We start from the raw sequence: 15,231 nt of genomic DNA, 5'->3' as shown, positions 1-15,231 counted from the left end.
TAAACGAAAGTACTTATCTCAATGTTGTGTAGACCAATTGACAATTGCCGCGTCGTGGTAAACCACTGACCTAAAAGACGATTCCGCGCTACCCCGGTGCAGTAGACATCAAGCGGTCGCCCTCCAGGATAAGCACGGCGCCGGAATTTGTGTGCACTCACAAACCCGACTGGAATTCAGAATACTTGCCCAAAAACCGAAGGGATATATTTTAAGAGAAGGTAAGAAGTTAAAGATGGATGGTTTTGTTGTCATATCTTTCGGAGGTGAATAATGTTGATTTATAAGGCAATGGAGGGAGTAAAAACAACCAGCAATTAAGGGGAAATGGTCATCAATCAAGTGGTGTAACATCCACCCATTAATCCCCAATAAGAGCTAGCTTTAATCAACATTAAAAGGGTAACGGCTAGTTTTAAGTAACAACATTAATCAGCAATAATGCCCATTAAATTAGCAATAAGAGGAAGCTAAAATTAAGGGATTCCAATAGCCATTAAATCCCAACAGTCAAAAGAATAAACACCGTAACTTTCTTGGTTTTACTTCAAGAACTTCCAACATTTTTTAACATAGCTTGAAAAAAAAATTAGGGGATTTCAAATATTTGGACATGATATATTGGACAAAATTCAATTATGTAAAAGCTTAATTTTTTAAAGTTTTAGTTATGGTTAAAATCCTTGACTTATCTGCAATTTTTGTAGAATTTTACTTTTATAGGAGTGAAATTATATACATTTGGTATGCTCACGAATTACATGCTCACTAATTATATAAGGCATAAGAAAAAAAAATAATGCAAGAGAACAAGAACAAGTAGTGCTTAAAAATATAATGCTTCAAAAATTAATGTTTCTCCCATTTTATGAAAATAGAAAATTTAAATAAATTAATAAAATGTTAGAATTTGGAGAGTAGAGTCAATGGAGAAGTGTGGCTAGTAGCCCATAAGCTCAAAGATCCGCCTGTGAAATGATAAAGTGGTGCAAATTTGACTAGACAAAGCAAAACGACAAGTAAGTGAGTGTAGTTAGGAAGGAATGTGATGCTAACATCATTGCCTTCCAAAAAGGACCCAAATTATTGCATCTCCATCATATGGGCCCTCTCTTGGCCCTTATTCCAACTCCTCCTTGAGTCATACTCTTTGCTTGTGCTCCCATTTCTTTATTTTCTCTTCGTAATTTTAGGGTTTAATTTTGTTTTATTTATAATATAATTATACGGATTATTTTGTTTTGTTTTGAAATAATTGACACACTGGTCTGGGTATAAAGTTGAAGAAAACATTACGTGAAGATCATAGAGTAATTTTGAGAGTGAATAAAGTAAGTGGGTCAATTAAGGTGACAGTAAAACGTTATAATAATGGTGGGTCGTGTCCAGATCAAAAGTGAGTTAAATTATTTAAATCAGTTAAATAAGAAAAATGTGTTCGTTATTCTATTTAGATTAGTCAATATTACGGGGGGATTCTATTTATTGGATTTCATTCCACTAATATGATATATATCAAAACTTATTAAAAATTATTTTCGCTTTAAATTAAAATTCTTAGTGATGCTTACTAACCTCGATAAAATTGTTGTTTCTCAAACTAATGCGAGTATAATTGAATTATGCTTAAACAAATTAAAATTCCTTCCTGTTAATTATCATAATGGATCTATCATATATATGCTCCTAAGGATATGGAAACTCGATCCCGTGACCACGGGATCAAGCATAATGTAGACCACTCAAACTCTTCAGTACTAAGGTAGGAATTGGTGCATTGGTGTTTCTTTATTGAAAAGGTAGTGTTTAGTTTGTTGGAGGTAACACTTGAATGGTGTGGATTGTGGAATAACACAAAACAAGTATGTATAATGCAAGAGCAAATAAACAGATACTCCTAGTAGAAACCGGAAAATGGAGGTCCAATAAGTAAGGTCCCCCATTAGATAGAACGAAGGATGGAGAAGTAAAAACTAACATAAGATCGAAAGTTGAAAATGGAAGCATCCATCAATATGATTGTCTCTAACCCCACCACTAATTGTAAACTCCATGCCAAAAGGCCGCACCATGCTAGCTATGTGTTGCTCGGATCTTTTTTTTTTTTTTTTTTTTTTGCCCACTCCCATGCCCTAATTCCATCAGAAAATGACGTTTGTCGTCTTTCCATACTCTTAACAACTCTATACAAGATTTACCTTAAATAAAAGGAGACACTTTTGGTCCGGGGCTTATTTTTATACTTTCCCTGTTCCGAAATAATTGACACAATCAATCTTTATACGCATGCCCATGCACTAATTAATTTGACCTTATTTATATATAATTAAATATTAATAATAATTATAATAAAAGTTATATTATAAACTTTATATGAATACATATCTAAAAACATATTTTATGATAAAATATATTTTTATTATGTTAGTAAAAAATTATATTCAAAGTTAATACTAGTATAGAAATAGTGAAAAAAATCTAACATCATAGTTTTTCTGAAATGGAGGGAGTAGTGTACCAAAGAGGGTATCCTTATCTTCATAATCACTCTCTGTATCTTAAACGAGTAAATTCAAATGATCATCCCTTTCACTCCCTCTCAAACACTTCAATTTTTCCTTATTTTACTATTAACATTCCATGCGTTTCACGGAATCAAAAAGGTAATTGAATAACATGTCCAATTCTCATAACGCTTCAATTTTTGATGCATCCTTCTCTTCCCTCTTCAAGTTTCCATGTGTATGAATGAAATACATACCAAGTTAGGGCAACTACAGTTAGTCAACTAATGGTAGCATGAAAAGATTGACGTCACAAAAATGTATCATTTTTTTACTTGTAAGTCTCAAATCAAAATTGACCACCTCACAAAAGAAGAAGTACAAAATATAGATAGAAAGAGAATTTGCTTTAATTTTGGGGAAGGAAAAAAACAAATTTGATGTAAGTTGGACTTTAATTTATGATGGAACAATTGAGAAATTTGAAAAGTGTTGCAAAAAGTAGTAGAAATTTAATTTAATTAGCTATACTATTTATATTTATTTCATCTTAATCTTGGAAGGCTGCTACTTTCACAAAGTTGCTATTTAAGTAACTCTTCCTTATCCTATTCTATCACTTGCTTCAAATTAAGTTAATTAATTATCACTAACATGTTGTAAAAAGGTAAGTTTAATCAGAAATTCCAGCTAATATACCTCAATTATTAACCATTTTTTTTAATCAAAGATTGGAGTGACGTAATTGGACCTTTTGATGATCTTATAGTCAAATTCAATTGTTTATATGTTGAGTTTAATGGAATTAGCTTGTGGACTTCCAATTTCCATAGTATAGTGCGTGTCTGCTATTTGCGTAAAAAAAATAAAATAAAAATACATACTATTAGGTTAAATTTATGGATGTCATTTATTTTATAAACTTGGTGATGACATTTTCTCAAGAATAATACTAGCATCCTAAATTTGATACCTTCATTGTCAGTTAGTTTGTCACAAATCTACAATGATTTCAGTGCCTTTTGATCCAATTGAAAATTTTATGTAATTATATCGATGTAATTGAACCAATATTGTAACATTTGAATACTTAATTATAATGGTACGTAGTGTTTATTACCAATATTAACAAATTTGCATACCATACACCTTGATAATTTAGTGGAACAAGCAAATTGAACAACTAATGATTGGTATATTTATGAATTCTTACATAACTATGCTTCCTAAAAATAGATAAGTACAATTTTAAACAAACTTAAACTTGACTTTTACTTTTCTTATGCCTTTTGTCTTTATCTATAGATCCTTAAAGAATAGTTATAATGTCATGAATTTGCTTTGAATAAGAATATAACAACATAACATTATGTGACTGATAATAATTTGACATTGATATGATATCAATTTCAACGGGGAACTTATGATCATCGTTCTATATGCTATACTTGTGTAGCTCTTTTATTTATCCAAAGAATCTAAAATTTATATATGATAATTAAATTAAAAACGGATTTTATATTTTATTTTCAATTGGAGCCTTTGAATTAGATACGAAATGGTACATCAAAGGCACTTTATTTAATATTACATGGATATATGTACACTACTTTTTTTTTTAATTTTTTTTTTGTGCTCCCTAAAAAAATGGCATAATTTAAAGTTATATGAATATGATCTTATGCTCTAGTTCTCTTTGCTAAGCTACTCCTTTTTTTTCGGCTTATATTTCATGCACTAAAAAAAAAGAAGATAAATATGCTCTATATTTTACTACGTATATATTACTATTATATTGGTAATAATTCAAGAAAAATTCTTAAGAAGATTCCATGATCTAGATATTTATCTTCATGTTACTTAATAGCAAATTAATATCACTTTTGAACTTATGTTGTGAAATAAAATGCTATATATCTAAGGAATACATGTTTAAGTGCTTTTGCTTTGAAATGGTTTCTATTTAAGCATACACTTTTTAAATTATGTTTATGGATAAGAATATAAGATCAACAAAATCTTGGTTGAGATAGTATCATCACAGTATAATTTGTGTTTGTAATTATGTGATGATTTTTTAGAGTATGGGTAACTTTAATTCGAACGTCCCAAATTTAGCAAGTTATCTTAGACTTAAGTTTAAACTGTGATTTTTTTTGTTTAATTATTTTTTTCTGAATTAAGTTTAAACTGTGATTTATACATATCAAAACCAAATGTTATTATGTAGTCTGTACTACTCATAATAATTTTTTTAAAATGTTGTACAAATTAAATCAATATTAGACTACAATCATTTAAAAAAAAAAGATAAAAAAAATCTTTATTGAGTAATATCAAATTAAAATTTCAAAACAAATTTATGGTGAAATAATAATATCAAGGACGTATTGTAACTAACTTTGAATTGCTTTAACAAACTAAAATATTTTCAAAGGGAGGACGTAGTGTTTAGCAAAATGTAGTTGTAGAGGTAGCTATTAGCTGTGAATCTGTGATAGTAGATGTTAGCTATATGTGTAGTTGTTAATTGTCATTCTGTCAATTAATTGTTAGTTGTGAAAATAAATGATTAAGTATTAGCGTTTGGCAAATTAGTTGTTAACTAGCTATTAGCTGTAAATTTCTATAAATATAGAAGAAAAATTGCAACATCTACTTAGTTTTTCATTAAAGGTAATAATATTAACTTTTCACAAAAACTTTTTCAATCACTAAACTCAACTCCCCCACTACATTGCCAAACATTCATACTTTTTACTAAGTAGTGATTAAAATAAGTTAAACCACTATAATAATCTACACAGATGCTAGTGCCGAACACGCACTAAAAAAGTACCATTTTTATAATTTTTTTTATTCTCTTAAAGAAGGTAAACTATTTTTACAATTTGTAAATATAGGGTTTTTAGGAATTTTATTGTCTTTATATACTGTATTTAAGATCCTTTAATGACCTATAATTGAGACAAGGCTGATGCCCGGCGATTGAATCGTTCTATTACCCAATCAAACAAAAATCGTTCGAGTTAATTTCGGTCACTCCTTCGTAAGAAATAAAAACTCAATCATTTTAATACTTTAATCTTTGAGTGCTAATATTAGGAATTTAGGATTAAACATAATTAACAAGAGATACTTATATTATGTATAACGGAATATATTCATAGAGTCATCATAGACTAGTGGCTGTTTTATCTCCTTTTAAAAGTAGATGCTTATTATTCATCACTTTGATATAATTGGACTAATATTGAATTTTTCTAATTTAAGATATGAATTAAAATAAATATTATTGAACATTGATATGAAAATATCTACTTAACAAGCAATTAAATGTAATTATGTGTACCTTTATTCCAACTTAGATAGTACAAAACAAGTTTAGAAATGTTCAAATAAAGTTCAAATTGGTTTAAGATAAATAAAATTCCAATTATAATAAATTCTAACACATTCATGTATAATTTTGTTTAGTGAAAATAATTTTAGATAACAATACTTCAGATTATACAAGTTTAGGTGATTTCATATAATTATATAATTTTATTAGCTAGGTAAAATAAATTGAATCAAATAAAGCCTAAATTAAAATAATTCCTTTGTCATTTTCATCGTCCCAAATTACTCGATAAAGTAAAGGCCAAAGTCTTGTCTATTTCATATGATATTTTACAGTGTTAAATATGATAATATGGAGAACCTTATCATTCATGTTACGTTACACAATGGATTATTAGTGTTTTGATTCTCCAATTAATTACTTGATTAGTTCCAAGTCCTTTCGAAGAAATCATTCAAGGCTAAATTAAAGTGCATAGAATATATTAGGTCACTAAATCTACGAGAAGATGAACCTAGTTCTAAGAAGAATATATAAATATCAACATGGTTCAATAATTTATGATCGATCCGTAGTCAAGTGGACACCATGCATTAGAACATCAATAAGGAAGGAATAACGCACTTTTTTGCACCCATAAGATCTCATCACTTCTTCGATCACTTTTTTTATCATTGTTGCGGATATTATCTATCAATATGAGTAAGACATCATGGTATTTTGAAACATGCAAAAATTCTCTAGTTTTAATTACGCTCATAAAAATGTTCTTCAACTTATCTATACTCTATACTTAGTATTTAAAAACTCTAACCACAAAAATCCAAGGAAGCCACGTGTCATCATCCTACTACATTTCCCCATCATTTCTATTTCAACCCAAGAAAGCCACGTGTCTTCCTATAAAAGAGAACCACAAAAAGCCAACAGACTCACTTTATCTTTTCACTCCAGCCTTTCCATATCTCTCTTTAATTTTAGTATTGATAGCTTCAACTTCTCCAATTCTCTCTTTAATTTTAGCATTAATCCGGCTCAACCTTCCTACTCCTTCATCTAGCTTCACTTCGAATTAAATTACCAATTAATATCTTTACTCAAGTTTTCGGTTACACTTTCCCCCAAAATAATTTATTGGTATTATGGTATATCTCCAAAATAATTTATGCAATTCTAACACTATATAACAAAGTTACTTCATTATCATTCACATGCAAATTCAGATTTAGTGAGAAACTCTCACCTTGTGATTTTTTATTTTTATTAAATTTTTATAGACGAATTAGTTATTATATGAAACCCCCAATTACTAAATTTGGGAAATTATTGTGTGTTTTGCAGAGAGATCGATGGGATGGTGCTTGCGAGTTGCGAGAGGTAAAAACTAAAAAGCTCTTATACTGATCTTATATTGTGAATCTGACATCTCAAAGGGATGTATGTTAGGCTTGCTAATTTTGATTTACTAATTAATCTAAATAAATACTCTGTATCTAACTAAAATCACATGCTTTAGTATAATTTTAAATATTAGTACTCCGAAATATTCCCATTAGAGGTAGTTGATAGATTATTTGCCAAACCACTTAGAATTTATCACTTTTTAGATAAGAATTCAACTATTAGCTATTATAAAATTATTCTTTTTTTTTTTTTTTTTTTTTGACAAGTACTACTTATTATGAAAGTTATGCAAATACTACCTGTATGTTACGGAGTACTTAAATTCATATTACTAAATTGGGATATTATTATTATTAATATATATATATATAGGTTCGGCGTGACAGTGGCAGAAAACCAACCAAATGAAGACACAAATGTTTCTCAATAAGCAAAAACCTCAGTTTGAAAGATGGAAGGCCCCAAGTACAAAGTAAAAAGAAATAAAATTAAAAAAAAAAACTAAATCATGACTTCAACATGATGGATGCTAACTTTCTAATTATTTCATTTCATTCTTTACCTTATTGCAAAAAAAATTACTCTTTCTTACTTTATCAATTGTATGAGATTATTGTAAATAAGTCATACAAGTACTTTTTATTTACTATATCGCTATACCGGTCTACCTTACTAAAAAAAAATTCACTCTTTTTTACTATATCAATTGTATGCTGAGAGGGAACATTATCAAATACACGATATATTATGCTCAATATTCAAATCCCTACCTTATAAAAAGTAGAAAATAACTCTTAGGAATAGTGTGCTACCAATTATACCCTCACTATTGTGTACAAAATTGTGTGCAAAATGTGTATTTACTTTTTTACCCTCAATAATATGTTTACTATCATTAATACATTTAATGTTTTTTTTTTCATTAAACATATATCATCAATTAATTCGGTTTTTTTTAACAAAATGTATGTAATGCTTTTTTTTATTAATTAAAAAAAAAATTAATGCTTTACACTTCATATGATATTATTATTATTATTATTTAAAATGAAAAAAAAAATTGTATGTACGAATAGATGATTTATTACCAACTACCAAGGGACTATTTTATCTAATTGTTGCCTGAATGTTAATGTTTATGCGAGTTGCAGGGTGTAATTGTTTCTCTTTTTTAGTTTCATATAGTTAATCTCATATAATTTATGTAGAGTAATTACTAGGTTGGGTAAGAATATAGACTTTCAAATAGTAAATGTTCCGAAAAATTGTTCTACTATTGCATATGTAATGTTAAATTACTTCTTTTAGTATATAATGTGTGCTCTATGATTTTTGAATTGTATTTAATCCATTTCTAATTAAGTTTGTAGATGTTTTTGCAATATTACACTGTTGAATAATTGCATAGATGTTTCTTGAAGAAAGGTTGTGCAGGAAAAAACGAAAACTTTAAATACACATTCCATTAATTTATCAAACTATTTTCCCTAAAATCCCAATGTTGCGAAAAGTTTAAACACAACCCAATATAGACATCAAGAAAGGGCAAATCACTTCGCGCGCATCGCGCGCGTCGACTGCCCTAGTACATATAAAATTAAAATATAATATCCTTATAATAAGCCCGCACGTCGTACGGGCCCAATAGCTAATTTCATTACGTTAGGAAATATTAGTTACTCTATCTGTCCCAAAACACCTTATATCTATTCATTTTAATTTTTTGCACTATTTATAATATACTTAGGGCCTGTTCATATTTACTTAATTTCAGTTCAGTTCAGTTCAGTTCAGCTCCAATCAGTTCAGTTCAGTTCAGTTCAGTTCCAATCAGTTCAGTTCAGTTCAGTTCAGTTCCAATCAGTTCAGTTCAGTTCAGTTCAGCTCTTAATTTCCCTCTCACATAAAATATTCATTTCAGCTTAATTCAGTTCAGTTCAGTTCAGTTCAGTTCCAATCAGTTCAGTTCAGTTCCAATCAGTTCAGTTCAGTTCAGTTCAGCTCCAATCAGTTCAGTTCAGCTCAATTCAGTAAATATGAACAGGCCCTTAATCTGACCATATTTTTTTACTAGTACTCCCGTATATAAAAAACTCAACTTCATTTTGTTCCATAGACAAGCTTAAAAGTGTTTTCAACAGCCAAACTCATGTCAGTCAATTCGTTTTGTATATCCTAGAATATTTTGGCCTGGGTAACGTAATTAATGTCAATCAACGACAACGACCACTTTTATCACCCTCAATCATGAAAAACATCAACAAACACTACCTTAGCTAAAGAAAAATTGTTACCTATGTCATCCATCAAATTGACAAACAAATTAAATTAAGGAAGTTAGAAATATCTCAAGACAATTATATACGACTGTTACAACATTATCGATCATATATATACCATTATACCAAAACCTAAAGAATCCTGTTGTCAACACGACAATTATATACTGTTACAACATAATCATGCATATACCAAAGACCTAAAGAATCCTATTGTCAAGTAATTGTCTATGTTTCTATGTCTTCTCTAGCATCCATATACCATGTAACACGTATAAATAATGAAAAGGGCGTGTGGCTTTGTAATTGTAAATGTAATTAAATACACCATGTTACTTAGTAATATAAAAGGTATACAAAATGTTGGTATATACTCGTCAAATAAAATACATTGATGTTCATAGACAATTAAAGTTTTACTGTATATGTTACCAGAAGTCACGGCATTAATGGGTCTCCAGGTTTTTTTTTATTACAATCATCAATCACGTATAACGTACACCTACCTACAATATAATGGTACTTCTTTGAAACTTTGGTGTTGCCAAATAATACTCGCACGCATATTTATCGCGAACTCATCATCTGATTACGTATGTTCCCAGTGCACACTACAATTTTTTTTATGATGCTCTTGATATATTTGCCATGTTGCAGCAGACTAGCCAGATATACTGATGAGGGCGTTTATTAATTATTTTGTGCTCCCGTGTGTGTCACGTGTCACAAATTATGTATATATAATGTGTATATGTCGTACACACATTGAATTGTGACGTGTATGCATAGGTGCATGGTATGTATATGTACAATCGGATGTATAATAAGTTTTTTGGTGTTTAGAGAGCCACAAGAGCGGGGGTGAGAATCGATTTCAGGATCTCCTGAAATTGGAAAAGGATGTTCTAACCATTTGAGCTATCCCTCACTCTCAGGATGTATAATAAATTAAATGTATATTTTAATTTGATTACCAACATGACTAATATATGTATATCCTACTTTATATGAACAACTGAACAAGTATCATCAGGAACATATGCATCTTTCATTTAATCTAAAGAATAAAAGAAAATTTGCTCAACATGAGTTGAACTTTAGTACTAGCTATCTAACACATATGATGGTACGTAGCCTATTGATCAGACCTTATATTATATCTCAAAGAGAGAGAATATGACCTGCCTACATATATACTATATTATCATAGATTTTTCTTATTCAAAATCAAAAGTATATTTATTTATTTATACAAAATTAGGCGTGAAAAATCATTTGATACAATCCCTTACTATTGATGAGTTCAATAGAGATCTTCAAATTTCTCGCCAATTTGTTTCTCCTCAATTACACATGTGTAAATCATTTGATTCATCAGTCATCACACTACATATAAACGTCGAACCAAATACTATACATTAATCGTTGAGTGAAATAGTTTAACAATGAGGAGTCTTATAATCAATAATTATATCAATCAATACACTTACTGAATTATAAAAAATCATCAAAATATCTTTATACACATTAAAGTCTTAAAAATAATTGTCGTAAAGTGTGAAACGTATTTAAAAAAATGGACGTGGTTGTTAGACTCAAGTTCGTTCAACGGTGCAAGTTGATCTTACGCTTTATTATTGAAATTGCAACGATATACATTCATAGTAATATCTTTGTATTGTGGTGTTGACTTATACTGAGCTTTTAGTATGAAGGTGCCAAAAACCATAACTACGCTTTTGGAAGTTATCTATCAACTCTTACAAATCATACTTCAATTGGCTGTAAATTGCTGGAAACTTTTTGTTTCTTATTCCTAAAAAAACATATCTTTAATTGTTATCTCTTTATTAATTAGTTATGGTCATCTAGCTAGCTAGATACCTATAATTGACTAACTATTGTATGAAGATGTATGAGTATGACCATTCAGTTGCGCCACTTAATTAGCTAACTAGAGTACGAGTTGGAGAGACATATAATTGATTCATCGCCCATGCCACTGGTAATATACGTCACACGTACCATCATCTAGAATATAATTTTCAGAAATAATTGTTACATTTTCTTATATAGTAATAAATTTGCATAAAATCAGTCACAAACATAAATTATGTTTTGTACCTTCTATTTATTTGACCTACCTAGCTAGCTACAACACGGCTATAACTAATGAGATAAAGCCGATAATCCAGACCAATACAAAGTGATAATAATGTACATTATGATCAATCGAGTTGGATGAAAAATGTTCCAATTTTACTATAAAGAGACCAATTCCACTCAACTGACCAACGGACTAAGTAAATTCAATAAAAAACATGTTGGCGATATTTAATTTTTTAAGGTATCATCCACACATATGTTTAAAGGTGCACCTAGACATCCACCAAAGAAATCAGACCTACCAATTATTTTTGTTACATGATTAATTTGGTATGTATATGATTATGTTTCTATTTCCACGCGATGGTGAAAGCCACTTAAATACTGTGACCCTTAAGTTGTATATTTGTGGTAAACTGCAAATATCAAAACATGTGGACTGCAAATTCGTGGTACAATCTACATTCTCATGAAGTCATGAGTAAACGTTCAACAATTCGATGATTACAAATATGGACTATTATAAGTGTATAACATGCTCTTATAGTCTTATTACTTCTTAGCCTACCTTACAAGACTTTTCTCATGCCTACAAGTTCACAACAACACTAGTTTTTGATAGGAACATTGCTGGGCTGTATTTTCCTACTTGTAAGACATCATGGGACCTACCAAGTTGAGCTCGACACAGTTTGTAAGGATTGTGTCTTTAAACCTTAAGATTACGGTTCAGTCTTTAGCGCTATGATATGATACTTTGAGGATGGGACCTGTTCCTTTCTTTCATTTACTTCAGTCTTAACACATATTAATCAAGTCATTTTTACTTGAGTGGGGTTCCGATCTGATAGGGCATTTCTTCAATTTTAATTTAAAACGACTAACAACATCAATAGTAACAACATCACGGGACCCTATATGTAAGTTCGTAGAAATCCAGGGAAAAAAAAAAAAAAAAAAGAAGCGTGATTTAATTTGTGAAGGAATATCTTTGAAATTTCCAATTGAATCTTTTCTATGATGAAGATGGATCAAAAACAGAAAAACTTGTCGTGTTGATTAGAAATTTAAGGGTCTATTGTCGTAAATTCCAAAGTTGAGATAGAATAAGTTAATTTTGGTAGCCCCATCTTTTAAACGGTTGATCAACTACGCAGTCCATAAGTTGTTTGTTGATTGGGATAAATTGAAGTCAATATTTTTGTTCTTAAATGTAAGCCTCTTTGAAAACAAATTCTGAAAATGAAATTAAGGGCATGTTCACATTTACTTAATTTCAGTTCAACTCTTAATTTCCCTCTCTCATAAAATATTCATTTCAGTTCAGTTCAGCTCCAATCAGTTCAGCTCCTAATTTCCCTCTCTCATAAAATATTCATTTCAGTTCAGTTCAGCTCCAATCAGTTCAGTTCACTTCAATTCAGCTCAGTTCAGTAAATGTGAACAAGCCCTAAGGCCCAAATAATTTTGATGTGATGATGAAGTCATGACTTCATTATACCTATGAAACACGTTTTATTGTGTCATATATCTAGTATACATTTAATATTCATAATATCTATATGCTCAATCAATTTCCCAATGCTCTCTATATCCCATTCTTACCATGTGTAGATATTAATGGAGAAACTCAGAAACAAGCTAGAAAAGTACTTCAATTCGTATTTGTTTTATTATAAGGGGGAAAAACAAAATTATGTTACAATTTCCTTTCTGTTCTTTTCACATTTTATATTAAGATTAAGAAAAATAAATACTTTCAATTTTGTCACTTCAATTTATTAGCTTTAAAACTCCCTTAATCACCTATGTAAACTTTTTATATCACGAAATCTGTTTGGTTATTAAGAGATTAATGTAAAAGATACTCTGTACTAATTATAATGTATGTCTTTGAATTGTGTATTTAAAGTGAATAATTATTTATGGGGGATAATTTTATCAACTAGGTTACATTGCTAAGCGTACTGAGCCAAATTGACAAAAAAAATAGTCAAAATTCAAGTCCTGGCATAGAAGTGCATGCCATGCCAAATTCATGCTAGGTGTGGGTACGTTGATATAGCCATTTGCCAATTTGCAAGATTTTGGCATAACTACTCATAAATACAATTACCCCTCGGTCTACAAATAATAGTCCATCATAATTTTCATGATCTATAAGGCTAGTCTGTCATAAATGCTAACGTGTATGTACTTTTTAGTTTACAAAATTAACACCGTACTTTTTTTAAATTTGGAGGTTATATACAACTAAGATACACTTTCATCATAGGATAAAAGTAGCACCCTAAAATTTGGGATAAAATATAGTACTCTCTCCGTCCCTAAATTAAAAGTATATTTCTCTTTATTATGTGAGTAATAAATAGTAGAAAGAGATTTTGTATTAAGGAACGAAGGGAGTGTGGAAAAACACAAAAATCAAGAAAAATATGACAAAAGTCGTTCACAACTCCATACTTGATCTGCCTTCATGCATGCAAATCTTACTAATTTAGCAGTAAAAACTCGAGTACGAGTAACAAACTAACTGCATCCAATTAATTCATCAAATTTCATGCACAAATTTCTCTCTCATATTCATATATAAATCAAGATTTTAATAGCTACTAGTCAGAATTTGCAGTTTTTTGGGGAATGCTGATGAATTCAAGATTGTTTCATCTAATAGATGGATAAGGTCAAATGAATTGCCTTTGGCAGCCTACAATTTAAAAGAAAAATTAAATTAAATTATTTAAATTTATGTCTAAGTTTCATGACCTTTGTCGTTGAATAATTTAAATCTTTGAAATGTAACAACCAAAATAATGAAGAAAATATTGTATACTATCAACTAAAGTACACAATGCAAGTACAATCTATGTATAAATGTCGTTGATCATTCTGATTTCTGAATGAGTCTTCATGTTCCTTGACCATTGTCAATTGTCATTGATCGCAGCTTGATTTCTTTCCTTGTTTCTCCTTGAAATCAAACTCAAATGATTACTATAGGTCGCATAGGTACCTTTGTCGGCGTATCTAACAGCGTAGTATTCAGTACAAGTGTTTTCTAAGTTCTAAGGTTTTGTTCTCCTTAGCTTCTTTTTTGTTGGACTTGACTTATATTTACTATATTTAACGTACATCATTTTACTAATTTATCTGAATTGAACTTGATAAATTTTTCCTGTTAAACTTTACTTATTTTTGTTTTATATATATAATTAAGTTGAGAAGATAAATTTTAAGATATGAAACTGACGGTCCAAGAACCCTTTTAGTGGCATTAGAGAGAGGATACTCTAATAAGGAAGATTGTCTCTGTCTCATTGCCAATAAATAGAGATGAACTCTTTAATTTCCACATTGAGCTCATTCTTTTCTTGTTCCTATTGATCAATAGCATTTCTAGAAAATAAAGAGGTAGAATCCAGAATACTTTTCTATGAACGAACATCAAATTCTTTTAATTTTCACAAAAAACAAAATTCGATAAAACAAAATTGAATTTCCTAATATGATAGATAATACGAAGAAACTTTTATATTGTTAAGGGGTGATTTGTTACGTGTCTTACACAAAATTAATTGGTTGTGTTAAGCTGGTG

Source organism: Chenopodium album, chromosome 16, assembly GCF_948465745.1.
Source record: "Chenopodium album chromosome 16, dcCheAlbu1.1, whole genome shotgun sequence".
In the NCBI taxonomy this organism is placed as follows: Eukaryota; Viridiplantae; Streptophyta; class Magnoliopsida; order Caryophyllales; family Amaranthaceae; genus Chenopodium; species Chenopodium album.
The sequence above is the reverse complement of the archived record's forward strand: the minus strand, read 5'-3'. Positions refer to the sequence as shown.